At 50.8% G+C, this 13,021-nt stretch overlaps 1 protein-coding gene across 1 annotated transcript in view; it reads left to right on the top strand.

The window, feature by feature from the left end:
• Positions 1–13,021, top strand: part of PTH1R (parathyroid hormone 1 receptor) — a 91,954-nt gene that overhangs the window by 766 nt on the left and 78,167 nt on the right. The gene's annotated exons all lie outside the window — the stretch shown is intronic.

The raw sequence follows: 13,021 nt of genomic DNA, 5'->3' as shown, positions 1-13,021 counted from the left end.
GGCAGAATTTCGGGATATGCCTATGGAGAAAGGACAACTTTGCTTCCCTTTTCATATTTTTATTTCTTTTCCCCCTTTTTTTATTTTTTATTCTGCTTTTATTTTTTTTAATTTCTCTTTCATTTTTTCTCTTTTTCTTCTTTTTTTTTTCCTATTCCTTTTCCTTTCATTTTTTTCCTTTCCATTTCTTCCTTTTCCTTTCCCTTCACTTTTTCTCTTCCCTTTCCCTTCCTCTTTCTCTTCCCTTTTCCCTTCTCCTCCACCTTTCCCTTTTGCTTCCCTTCCTCTTTTCCTTCTTCCTTTCCCTTCCCCTTCTCCTTCTTCTTCCTCCCTTCCCCTTCCCTTCCTCTCCACCCCCTCCAAGACAATTTCATTCCCAATTCTCCTTTCTCTGCAAATCTCCTTAATCCCAATGAAACCGAGCCTCTCCTTTGGAATTAAATCCCAGGAAAACAGGGAAGTTGTAGGAACCTTTTGCTCCTTGGCACTTTCCACCCCTTTCCAGCACACACCAGGCTTCCCAAGGCTGGAAAACCGGGATAAATCCATCCAAACTGGGAAATGGTGGGAGACCTGCAGCTCCAAAACCTCCAGGAAGCAGGGAAGGGACATTTCCTCGGGATTCAGCTGCTGGATGTGGAGCCAGTGCTGGAATTCCCTGTGACAGGAGCTCTCCTGGCTTTCCCCAGCCCTGGGATTCTCACTCCCGCTCCCATTCCCCAGCGTTTTCCAGGAGTAGGACACCCATGGAAAGTGGGATCTGCTCTCCAGGAGGGATGGAAATGGGATTGGGGTTGGGATTGGGATCATTCTGGCTGCAGTCAGGTCCTTCCTGACCTCCAGGATCCAACAGCCTGGGCCTTATCCCTGGACTTGGTAGTTTGGAATCTTGTGCAGAGCTGGGGGGGTTTTCCAGCTTTTCCAGTGGGAAATTTCTCCTCACTAAATGAGAAGGAACAGCCCCTTGGAAAACAATCCCTGTTTTCCCTGTCTGAGCCCATCCCTGTTCAAACCACACAAAACCCAAAGAAAACTGGGGAAATCAGGAGAAGCACTTGGAGATTTGTTGGGATTTCAGGGATGGGTGAGGCTTTTCCCAAATTCCAGGGCTGGATCAGCATCTCCTGACTTTGGGGCTGCGTCCAGGTCCTGCAGCACCTGCTGCTCCCTGCTCCAGAATTCCTGCAATTCCTGCTGCTTTGGGACTGGGAAAATCAGGATTGGGAACCAGCCAGGCTGGAGCTGGGGAAATTTCAGGGATGCAAAAAAAACCTGGGCAAGGCTGCATCTCCCATTCCCATTATTTCCCCTTATTCCCCTTATTCCCATTATTCCCATTATTCCCATTATTCCCATTATTCCTATTCTCATTCCCATTATTCCCATTCCCATTTCTGTTCCCATTCCCATTTCTGTTCCCATTCCCATTCCCATTATTCCCATTCCCAGCTCACTCCTCTCTCCCAGTAACTCCTGCCTGGAATTCGCAGTGGGATTTCTTTGGGATTCCCCCATCCCAAGAGATCCTTTCCATCCCAAGGGATGAGCTGGGAGGTGCCCCCATGTCCCCAGCGCCGGCTCAGGGTGAGCTGGACCTGGCAAAAATTGGGAATGAGCTCTTCCAGAATCTCAGAGGGCTGAGAAATCCATGGGATTTGCTGGGAAAGCACAGGAGTTTCCCTAAAACCCCTCCTGGACCTGGATTTGCCGATCCCATGGATCCTTCCCAACTCGGATTTTGACTGGTTTCAGGTCCTGCTGCTCCAAATCCTGCTTGGTTTAGTTAGGCCAGGCTTAAATTCCCATTTTAGACACTTCCCTTGCTTTTCCAACCGCTCCTGACAGCAGAAGGAATTCCCAGAGGGTTCCTAAATCCATCCTGACAGTCCGGGAGCTGCGGAGATCCCGAGTGTCCCCCCTTAGGCAGGATAATGTCACCCCTTGTCACCCCCGTCCAAGAATCGCCTCGAGCCTGGATTTTCCTGGAGCTGTCGCTTCTTTTTCCAGCTACTTGGATTTTTAAAGGGACTTTGGAAAGAGGGAATGGGATCGAGGGTGGCCAGCAGGGAGAGATTTTATGGATTTATCCTGAAATTTGTTGTTGTTATTATTATTTACTATGAAATGTGCTATTAATATTTATTATAAAAGTTGTTGTTGTTTTTATTTGTTATAAAATTCGTTGTTGTTGTTATTTATACAAGGGTCACAAATATATTTGATATTTGGCTCTGAGGGAGTTGCTGCCGTAAATCTTCCCTTTCCTAGGAGCAACAAGGAAATATCCATGGATGGATGGGGATGCAGGGATTTAATTCAGGCTCTGGGCTGAGCTTAAAGCGCTCCCGAGTTTTCCCTGGGGCACAGCAGAGCCCGGCTCAGCTGCGGGCTTGGATCAGGAGATTCCCGCAGCCAGAGGCGGCTCCAGAGCACAATTCCCGGCTTAATCTTGGGAATGAGGGCCCAGATTCCCGGGATCTCTGCAGCTCCGTGATGCTGGGATGGGGCAGAGCCCGGAGTGTCCCAAAGCCGGCGCTGACATTCCTGGAATTCCCCTTGGAGCCGGCAAGGATCGTGCCCAAGGCGCTTTTAGAGGGAATCGTGCTGGAGCAGGGCTGGGAAATCATTTCTGGGATATCCCGGGATTGGGAGATGGATCCGGATCCTTGGAATATCCCAGGACTAGGAGCTGGATCTGATCCCTGGGATATCCCAGGACTGGGAGCTGGATCCCTGGGATATCCCAGGACTGGGATTTGGTCCCTGGGATATCCCAGGATTGAGAGCTGGATCTGATCCCTGGGATATCCCAGGACTGGGAGCTGGATCTGGTCCCTGGGATATCCCAAGACTGGGAGCTGGATTTGGTCCCTGGGATATCCCAGGACTGGGATCTGATCCCTGGGATATCCCAGGACTGGGATCTGGATCCCTGGGACCTCCCAGGAATGGGATCTGGATCCCTGGGATATCCCAGGATTGGGAGCTGGATCTGATCCCTCTTCTGCAGCAGCCTTGGCTGTCCCTGCATTCCAAGCAGGGAGGGAAATCCAGCACTGGGAAAAAATCTCAGGGAAGGAGAGAAAAGTCTGGGAAATCAGGGCCCTCTTCCCTGAGGCTCAAATCCCTGCAGGATCAGCTTCCCAATCCTGGGGTTTTAGGGACAGACTTGGGCGAGGCTCAGCTTTGCTCCAGCTCTGACAATCCAGAGAAACCTTCCCAAGATTTCCCTGGAACAGCCCAATAACACCTGCCTGGGCAACGGGTGGAATTCCACCTGGATGGAGTGCCTGAAATCCGGCAGGGTGAGGGTGGGAATCTGGGATAATTCGGCTCTTTAGTCCCAGGATTAAGGAATTAAGACCGGCCTAAGGCGGAGAGCTCTGCAAAGATGGGCTTGAGGAGAATTTGTGGCAAAAGGAGCTTTGAAAGTCGGGTCTGACACCGGCAGAGCTCGGGAGAAGGGAAAATGTGGGAATGGTTTTTATTCGGGAGGTGCTGGCAGAGGGAAAACCTCCCCATGTCCTAAAAGGTTGGATTTTAGGATCTGAATGATTTTTTCCAACCTAATCCTGGGATTCACGGAGCCAAAATCTCCACGGTTTTGCTCTTCCAACCCTTTTTATTTTCCCTTTTTTCCCCTCCTTTTGCTCAGCCTGGGAGATCCCAGCCCTGCTGGCACCAGAGGAGATATTCTGCTTAATCAATCCATGAATTAATTATTAATTAGACAGCAGCTTTCTGCAGGACTTGGGACCAGAATATCCCAGTTTTGGGAAGCAGCTGCCAGGCTGCAGCGGGCTGAGCTCTGGGAAGCAGATCCATGTGGGAACAGGGTGGGAACAGGGACCATTCCCACTTTTCCTTGGCTGCCCCGGCCTGCTCAGGGTGTTCGGGTGATGCTGAACTTCCCTCTGCTTTTGGGACGATCCCAAAAAACTCCAATCCCGATCTTTGGGGGATTGGGAATCTTTTCTGGCACACCTGGAGAGAATTCCCCATTCCACATCCACCCCTGGATCCCTGGAAGTGTCCTGGGAAAGGCTGGATGGGGCTCGGAGCAGCCTGGGATGGGAGAATGGGATCATCCTTAGGGTCCTTCCAAGGCAAAGCACTCCGGAATTCCGTGCTGTTGGAAGGTTGGGATTAAGGAGGTGCTGGATGAGGTTTTCCTCTTGGGCTCGTTCCTTGTTGGGCGGATCAATCCCACAGATCTCCAGAAATCAGGAAAAGGGAAATGGTTTGAAGCTGGATGGAAGGAAGGAATGATAATGCTCATCACTGGAATATAACCCATAATAATTTTTTTTTAAATTTAATTTTTTTAAAATTTTTTAAATTTTAAAATTTTAAATTAATAAAAATAACAATGAAAATTGCAACATAAAAATAACAATAAAGAAAAGGAGAAAAATAAGAAAGATAAGAAAAAAGAAAATAAGAAAATAAAAATTAAAAATAATAATAATAAAATAATAACAATAATAAAAAATAAAATTGTAAATAGTCCTGTAAAATAAAAATCCTACAAATCCCAATTTATCAAACCAAGACAGGCCCCAGACAATGGGAAATGTCCTTTTCTTGGCACATTCCTGGGAAGGATCCCACCCCTACTCCCAGATTTCCGAGGGATTCTCCCACTGTTCCTTGGGATCAGCCAAAATCCCTATATCCCTGAACCTCTGATATCCCTGGAGCTGAACCTCTCCGGCAGCAAAGGCAAAACCAGCAAACCCCTGGCGAGGGCAAAGCCCAGCCTGGCAGCTCGGCCCTCACCAGCCAAGGAAATTCCGGCAAATCCGTGCTGGATTTGTGGGAGCTGCTGGCGCTGGGAAGAGGAAAAGCAGGAGCAGAGCTGAGCCCGCGGCGGGGTCGGGGCTGCGGGAGATGAAAGCCGAGGGTGGCCCTGGGTCCCGGCAGTTGTTGTTTGGTTTGTGTTGTCCCAGAAATAGCCCGGAGCGGTTTCTTGGGATCAGCGGGATTATCCCGGCTGGAGCGTGGCTGTGCCTGCAGGGATCCCCCGGGCAGGGACAGCTGGAGCCACCGGGGCCACCCCCTGTCCCTTTGGAAGGTGATGCTGGGAGGGGCATCCCAGAGCTCTTCCTGGGATAAGGGATTGTCCCGCTGGAGGATTTCCACCCTTCGGAGAACTCCCTCCATCCGATCCAGCTGGAATCAGGCCCCGTTTGCAGAGGGATTTGGGACACAAAGGTCACTTTGGTCACCCTGAAATCCCGGCTTTTGTGGTGTGGGGTGAGGGGGAAAACTGTCCTGGCACTGACACCTCATCCCATCCCCATCCCATCCCATCCCATCCCATCCCATCCTATGGATCACATCCCATGGATCCCATCCCATCCCATGGGTCCAATCCCATGGATCCCATCCCATCCCATGGACCCAATCCCATGGACCCAATCCCATGGATCCCATCCCCTGGATTCCATCCCATCCCATCCCATCCCATCCCATCCCATCCCATCCCATGGACACAATCCCATGGATCCCATCCCATGGATCCCATCCCATCCCATGGATCCCATGGATCCCATCCCACCCCATCCCATGGATCGCATCCTATGGATCCCATCCCATCCCATCCCATGGATCCCATCCCATGGACCCAATCCCATGGATCTCATCCCATCCCATCCCATCCCATCCCATGGATCCCATCCCATGGATCCCATCCCATGGATCCCCTGGATCCCATCCCATGGATCCCATCCCACCCCATCCCCTCCCTGACCATCTCCAAGTGCAAACCATCCCCCAAATCCCAAGCTTTGGAGCCTTTCCACCGTAAAGATCCCGAGGGTTCGAACTTCTCCCAGAAAAACTCATCCAAAGGAATCTTGGCCTTCGGAAAACGATCCCAGGATCCGAGTCTGGGGCAGGGAAGGGGTCAGGAACTGCTGACTCAGCAGCTCGGGCTCCTTATCTGGTTTTCCACACGGTTGCCCGGGTGCTGATCCGGGCTCCCGATGTTATCTCAGCTCCAGCCTCCCTCCCCCAACTCTCCAAGAATTCCCAGGTGTTTCTCCAGCTCCAGCTGGATCTGGGAAGGCAGGATTGGATGTTTGAGTGTCCTTAGGAAACCTTCTCTTCCCTTCCCTGAATTTTGGTTTGGGGACTGAAATGAGATTTGGGGGTTTTGGGTTTTTTTAAATTTTTTTCCCGTGTTTTAACAAAGACCCAAAATTCAGCTTGAGCTTTTCATGGATTTAGGGATGAGCGCTTTGTGGGGAATTCCCACCTAGAAGAGGACAAATGACCAGTGATCTGCCATTTGTAGGATTTTGGGAATCTCTGCCACTTTTAGGTGATTTTCCTGCTTATTCCACAGGGGATGGATAAGGTGGCCTTTAAATGTCCCTTCCAAGCCACATTATTCCACAATTCCATGATTTAATCACTTTATTGCCACGATTTATCCACCTGGCTGGGAGGATTGCAGCATTCCCAGAGAGCCCTGGGCCCATCCCCTGCAGGAAAGCTGGGAATGGGGCTGGGAGCAGACCTGGAGCAGGATATTCCTCAACTCTGCCTGGAAAGGCCGGGATTGCTGGATCTGGGAAGTCCCTTTGAGCCTGGATTTCTCCCATTCCCTTCACCATTCCCGTGCTCCATCTCCCATCGGGATCAGACCCTGCTCCAGCATTTCCTTCCCTGGAAAGGCCATTTTGGCCCTTTTGTCACAATTCTGGGGACAAAAAAAATCAACGTTTTTGCTCTGGAAGGGCCACGGAGCTGAATCCAGCCTGATCCATGTGGGCACATGGAATTTCCCCAAAGGAAAAGCTGCTCCTGACTCATCCTCAGCTTCATCCCCACCCAGCCCCATGACTTCTTTTTCCATAACCCCAAAACCTGGGAAAGGTCTGGAACACACTTAGTTTAGGGATACAGCAGGACCTGGGACTCCAGGGAATGCTCAGCTCTAGGAAATCATGGAGTAATTAATTAATTAATTAATTAATTGATCTTCTGAACTAAAGCACCTTAAAAGAGTTCGAGGACTAATTTGCTTTCACGGAATCCCAGAATTCCAGGATGGAGTAGCTTAAAGCTCATCCCACCCTTCAGGTGTCTTTTCTTTTTCAAAGACACAAATCAAATCCCAAAATTCCCTGAAAACTCTGGACTGATTTCCATGGTCTTCAACTTCCTGAAGCCCTGGCTTGCCTCAACATCTCCTGTTTTCCTGCATCCCAATCCATGTTTCCTCTTGGATAGGGAGGAATCCGAGTGGCTTTGGGACTTTGAGCAAGGACACGAGCTCCTTGTCCCAGGTTTATTCCGAGACTCGGATCAATATCCATTACAAGCAGCTTTTATTTTGTGGGTTGCAACTCGACCCCGCTCGATAAAAAAACAGGAAAATGATCCCTAAAATAAAAGTGGGAGGGAGCTGATAGAGGTGGGACTTCCAGGGTGTTTATATATGGATCTATAATGGCTTTAAATGGGAAATGTGAGGCATAGGTGGGATATTGGGAAGGAATTCCTGGCTGGGAGGGTGGGCAGGGGCCGGGATGGAATTCCCAGAGCAGCTGTGGCTGCTCCTGGATCCCTGGAAGTGCCCAAGGCTGGGATGGATGCAGCTGGGAGCAGCCTGGGACAGTGGGAGGTGTCCCTGCCATGGCAGGGCTGGAATGGGATGATCCCATAAAATTATTCCAATTTTAGGGTCCCTTCCAGCCCGAACCATTCCGGGGTAACAGAGGCATGGCTGATTTTCCCGCGTGCTGATTTCCCGGGACTGTTTGTCCAGGATAGCCCCTGGACTGGGACAAGGCAGGATAGGGCCAGGACTGGGTGGGCCTCGGGGTGGTTTTTCCTTGGCTGTACAAACCCATGGAATTTGGTACAAAACTGGGATGTGGCTGTGTACCCAAGAGAGTGCAAGGGTGTCCCTGCATGGCTGGGGATGGGATGGAAAGGGAATGTGGGTCGGATGGGAAGGAAAGGAATTCTGCAAATGGAGAGATCCCAGCTGGATGGGAATGGAGAGCATTTTCCCAATGGAAAGAGGGTGATGGGAAGGGAGAGGAATCTCCAAAAGGAGAGGTCCAAGCTGGATGGGATTTGAGAGGATTCTCCAGATGGAGAGATCCCATTTGGTTGGGAAAGGAGAGGATTCTCCCAAAGGAGAGAGGGTGATGGAAAGGGAGACGATTCTCCAAAAGGAGAGGTCCAAGCTGGATGGGATTTGAGAGGATTCTCCAGATGGAGAGATCCCATTTGGTTGGGAAGGGAGAGGTTTCTCCCAAAGGAGAAATCCCAGTTGGAGAGGAAGGGAGAGGATTCTCCCGATGGAGAGATCCCAGCTGGATGGGAAAGGAGAGGATTCTCCAAATGGAAAGACAGTGATGGGGAGAGGATTCTCCAAATGGAGAGGTCCAAGCTGGATGGGAATTGAGAGGATTCTCCAGATGGAGAGATCCCATTTGGTTGGGAAAGGAGAGGATTCTCCCAAAGGAGAGAGAGTGATGGGAAGGGAGACGATTCTCCCAGTGGAAAGAGGGTGATGGGAAGGGAGAGGAATCTCCCAGTGGAGAGATCCAAGCTGGATGGGATTTGAGAGGATTCTCCAGATGGAGAGATCCCATTTGGCTGGGAATTGAGAGGATTCTCCCAATGGAGAGATCCCAGCTGGATGGGAAAGGAGAGGATTCTCCCAAAGGAGAGAGGGTGATGGGAAGGGAGAGGATTCTCCCAGTGGAGAAATCCCAGTTGGAGAGGAAGGGAGAGGATTCTCCCGATGGAGAGAGGGTGATGGGGAGAGGATTCTCCAAAAGGAGAGGTCCAAGCTGGATGGGATTTGAGAGGATTCTCCCGATGGAGAGATCCCATTTGGATGAGAATTGAAAAGATTCTCCCAAAGGAGAGATCCCAGTTGGAGAGGAAGGGAGAGGATTCTCCCGATGGAGAGATCCCAGCTGGATGGGAAAGGAGAGGATTCTCCCAAAGGAGAGATCCCAGTTTTCCAGCCTCATCTCCAAGCCCTGGTGATCTCCAGCAGCTCCTGTGGTTCCTCCCTGCCCTGAGCTATGAAACTTCCCTGAAATGATTCCAAGCAGAGCCATGTGGGGGCTCGGCAAAGCGGGAATGTCCCTCCTGAGCCTGGGAAGGAGGATGGACACACCGGAATCGTGGATTTTCCAAACCACAGGAAAGGGCTAGATCCCATTGTGGATTTGGAGCTGTTTTTTAAGGGCTGCCAAATCATCTTGGAAATTTGGGCAAATTGAGTTTCACTATTTAAAGCAGACTGGTCAGGAAATTATTTTTTTCTTCTCTGCTCCCCAAATTTTTTCCTGATTTTGCCTCAGTGTCATCAGCAAAGTCCCTGTGATCAATAAATCGGATTTTAATCGCCTTTCCATGGATTTTGGAGGTTTGGATGCGGGAAATCCGCGCTCTGCGCTGTGTGTTCCCAGTTTTCTGTGCCACCAGCCAGAGGTGCCTCCGGCTGCTGGAAAAGGGGACGGGCCGGAGCTCAGGCGCTGGAAAAGCAGCAGAGTCCCCGTGTTTGGGATCCAGGGGAGGAGCTGGGGCTGTGCCAGGGAATGGGATCACAGGGAGAATCTCCATGTGGGATAATGCAGGCTGCGCCAACTCCCCTGACTCAGCACCCCCAGGGTGATAAGGGCTCTGATAAGGGCTCTGATAAGGGCAACAAAGCCCCAGGGTGACCCCTCTGTCACCCCCTGGGCGGCTGAGGAGAGGCCACAGCAGGGACATTCCCGTGTCCTTCTGCTTCCCAGTTTTCCTATTCCTGCTCCCACGGAGGCGAATCCCCCATTCTCCCATCCCTCCTGTCACTCCAGGAATTGGGAATTCCCACCTAGAAGAGGACAAATGATCAATGATCTGCCTTCTGTGGGATTTTGGGAATCTCTGCCAGTTTTAGGTGATCTTCCTGCTCATTCCACAGGGGATGGATAAGGTGGCCTTTAAATGTCCCTTCCAACCCACATTATTCCACAATTCCATGATTTAATCACTTTATTGCCACGATTTATCCACCTGGCTGGGAGGATTGCAGCATTCCCAGAGAGCCCTGGGCCCATCCCCTGCAGGAAAGCTGGGAATGGGGTTGGGAGCAGACCTGGAGCAGGATATTCCTCAGCTCTGCCTGGAAAGGCCGGGATTGCTGGATCTGGGAACTCCCTTTAAGCCTGGATTTGTCCTTTCCCCTTTCCTTTCCCCTCCTTTCCTTTCCCCTCCATTCCTCTCTTTTCCTTTTCCATTTCCTTTTCCTTTTCTTTCCCTTTTTCCCCTCTCACTTTATTTTAACCTTTTTAACCCTCTTTAACCCTTTCCCTGCCCTTTCCCGGCCGGGTTCCTGCTGGAATGCCGCAGCTCCCACTCCGGGAGCAGAGTGTGGTGTTCTGGCTCCAGCAGTGCCTCAAACCACAGGTATCCAACCCCATCCCGATCCCTGGAATGCTGCTTAATGTCCCGATTCACAACCCCACGGCAGAGCCGGGACACCCCCTCCCCTCTCCCTCTGCTCCCTGCAGACCCCCCTCTCTCCCTTTTCTTGGGAAGGGCCGTTCTGTTCCCAAAAAAACCCAGGCGGGAGTTGCCAGCGGTGCCCGGGAGCGGAGCATGGAATGGGATGGGATGTTCGGGACAACAAGGGAGGCTCTGTGTGGGGCACAGGAGTCCGCAGGGAATGCTCCACGTGCTCCTGCTCCAGCGGCACTTCCAGGACATCCCAGCTCCGGGACATCCCTCACATCCCAGCTCCGGGACATCCCTCACATCCCAGCTCCGGGACATCCCTCACATCCCGGCTCCGGGACATTCCTTATATCCCAGCTCCAGAACATCCCTCACATCCCAGCTCCGGGACATCCCTCACATCCCAGCGCCAGGAATCCCTCATATCCCAGCTCCAGGACATCCCTCACATCCCAGCTCCGGGACATTCCTTATATCCCAGCTCCAGGATATTCCTCCTATCCCAGCTCCAGGACATCCCTCATATCCCAGCTCCAGGACATCCCTCACATCCCAGCTCTGGGACATTCCTCATATCCCAGCTCCAGGACATTCCTTATATCCCAAATCCAGCGGCACATCCAGGACATCCCTCAGTTCCCAAATCCTTGGAATCTGACCAGCTCTGGGATCCCCATATTCCCCAAATCCACCTGATCAGCTCCCACATTCCCTCATCTCCTCACTCCAGCTGTTCAATTCCACAATTCTCTCATCTCCTCCTCCATCCAGGCAGCTCAGGAATTCCCTCCTCTCCTCCTTTTTCTGGGAAAGAAGTGGGGATGCTGGTCCTGGAGCTGAGGGAAACCCTGGGATAAGGCAGGAGAGGAGAAAAGCTGGATTTTTTTCCCAGGGGGAAAGGAAAAGGAAAAGAGAAATGAAAAGAGAAAGGAAAAGGAAAAGGAAAAGGAAAAGGAAAAGGAAAAGGAAAAGGAAAAGGAAAAGGAAAAGGAAAAGGAAAAGGAAAAGGAAAAGGAAAAGGGAAAAAGGAAAAAGGAAAGTTTTCCATGGATTTCCCAGCTCTGCTCCAAGATTCCAGGAGGAATCACCAGTTTTTAACCTGCCTGTTGAGCCTTTGCCTTGATTTCTTTTCCTTTTTGTACCCTTATCCTGGCACTCTGGAATTCATCTCCAGCTTCTTCCTGTTGCCGGGACAGGTAAATTTTAATTGGGAATTTTGTATCTCTCCACAAATAACTCTGAAAGTTGAGGCTGGAGGAAAACCACTCCTAAAACACGGCAGAGGAAGGAATGAGAACCCACAATCCTGACGTTCCCATGTCCTAAAAGGGGAAAAGGAGTAACAAAAAAAAAATCCTATTATCTCCTTCCTGTGTGTCCTTCAGCAATTCCCCCTCTGGAAGCAGAGTTCACAAAGGAGACATCCAAAGATCTGGGGGGGAATTCCCAGAATTAAAAGCTCTTTTGCTGTTGTTTTTTTTTTTTTTTTTTTTTCCACCTCATCCAGTTGGTCACTGTGGGGTAGAGGGAAGTGCCAGGGCAAATTAGAAAGATCCCAAAAATCCACATTTTAATTCCTGTGGGGGTCTGTGTGTACAGGAATAGGGATTCTCCTGGAATGAGTCGGATTTGGTCGGCGTTTTGGGCACAGTTTGGGGTTTTTGTTGCATTTGTGGCGTTCACCAGCGGGAAGATTTGGATGTCAGAGTTTTTGTGGTCGGATTTGGGAAACGCACCTTTGGAAAGAGCAGGAGCTGCAGCTTGGGCGTGAATTAAATTTCAAAAGATTCCAAAAATGGGTCCTGGAGGGAATAAAGAGGACAGTCCCAGTCAGAACTCCACGGCTGAAAAGAATCAGAAAATCCTGGAATGGTTTGGGTTGGAAGCACCTTGAAGCTCATCCCATTCCCAAGGGCAGGGACACCTCCCACTGTCCCAGGTTGCTCCAAGCCCTGTCCAGCCTGGCCTTGGGCACTTCCAGGGATCCAGGGGCAGCCACAGCTGCTCTGGGAATTCCATCCCCGCCCTTCCCCACCCTCCCAGCCAGGAATTCCTTGTCTGGATATGACAAACTGGGAGAATCTTCCCAGAAAAGCCCCAGCAGTTCCCCAGGCTTTGGTTCACCTTTTGTCTTACAGATATTTCTGTGGAACTCTGGAATTTCAGAGCTTCTCCTTCCTGGTTTGGGAATGTGGCCCAGCGAGACACTTTAAAGGATAGAATTGCCAAAGAATCATGGAATGGTTTGGGTTGGAAAAGATCCTAAAGCCCATCCAGTGCCACCCCTGCCATGGCAGGGACACCTCCCACTGTCCCAGGCTGCTCCAACCTGGTCCTGGACAATTCCAGGGATCCAGGGGCAGCCACAGCTTCTCTGGGAATTCCATCCCAGCCAGAAATTCCTTCCCAAATCCCATCTCTCCTTGTTGTGTCTCAGAGCTTTTTAGGGATTGCAGAGACCATCCTGGCCTAAGTGAGCCCAGATCTTCCAAGGAGCTGTGTGAGCATCTGCCAGCAGGACAATTGGGATAATTAGGGCAATTAA

This window comes from Vidua macroura, chromosome 1, assembly GCF_024509145.1.
Source record: "Vidua macroura isolate BioBank_ID:100142 chromosome 1, ASM2450914v1, whole genome shotgun sequence".
Classification (NCBI taxonomy): Eukaryota; Metazoa; Chordata; class Aves; order Passeriformes; family Viduidae; genus Vidua; species Vidua macroura.
The sequence above is the reverse complement of the archived record's forward strand: the minus strand, read 5'-3'. Positions and strand labels throughout refer to the sequence as shown.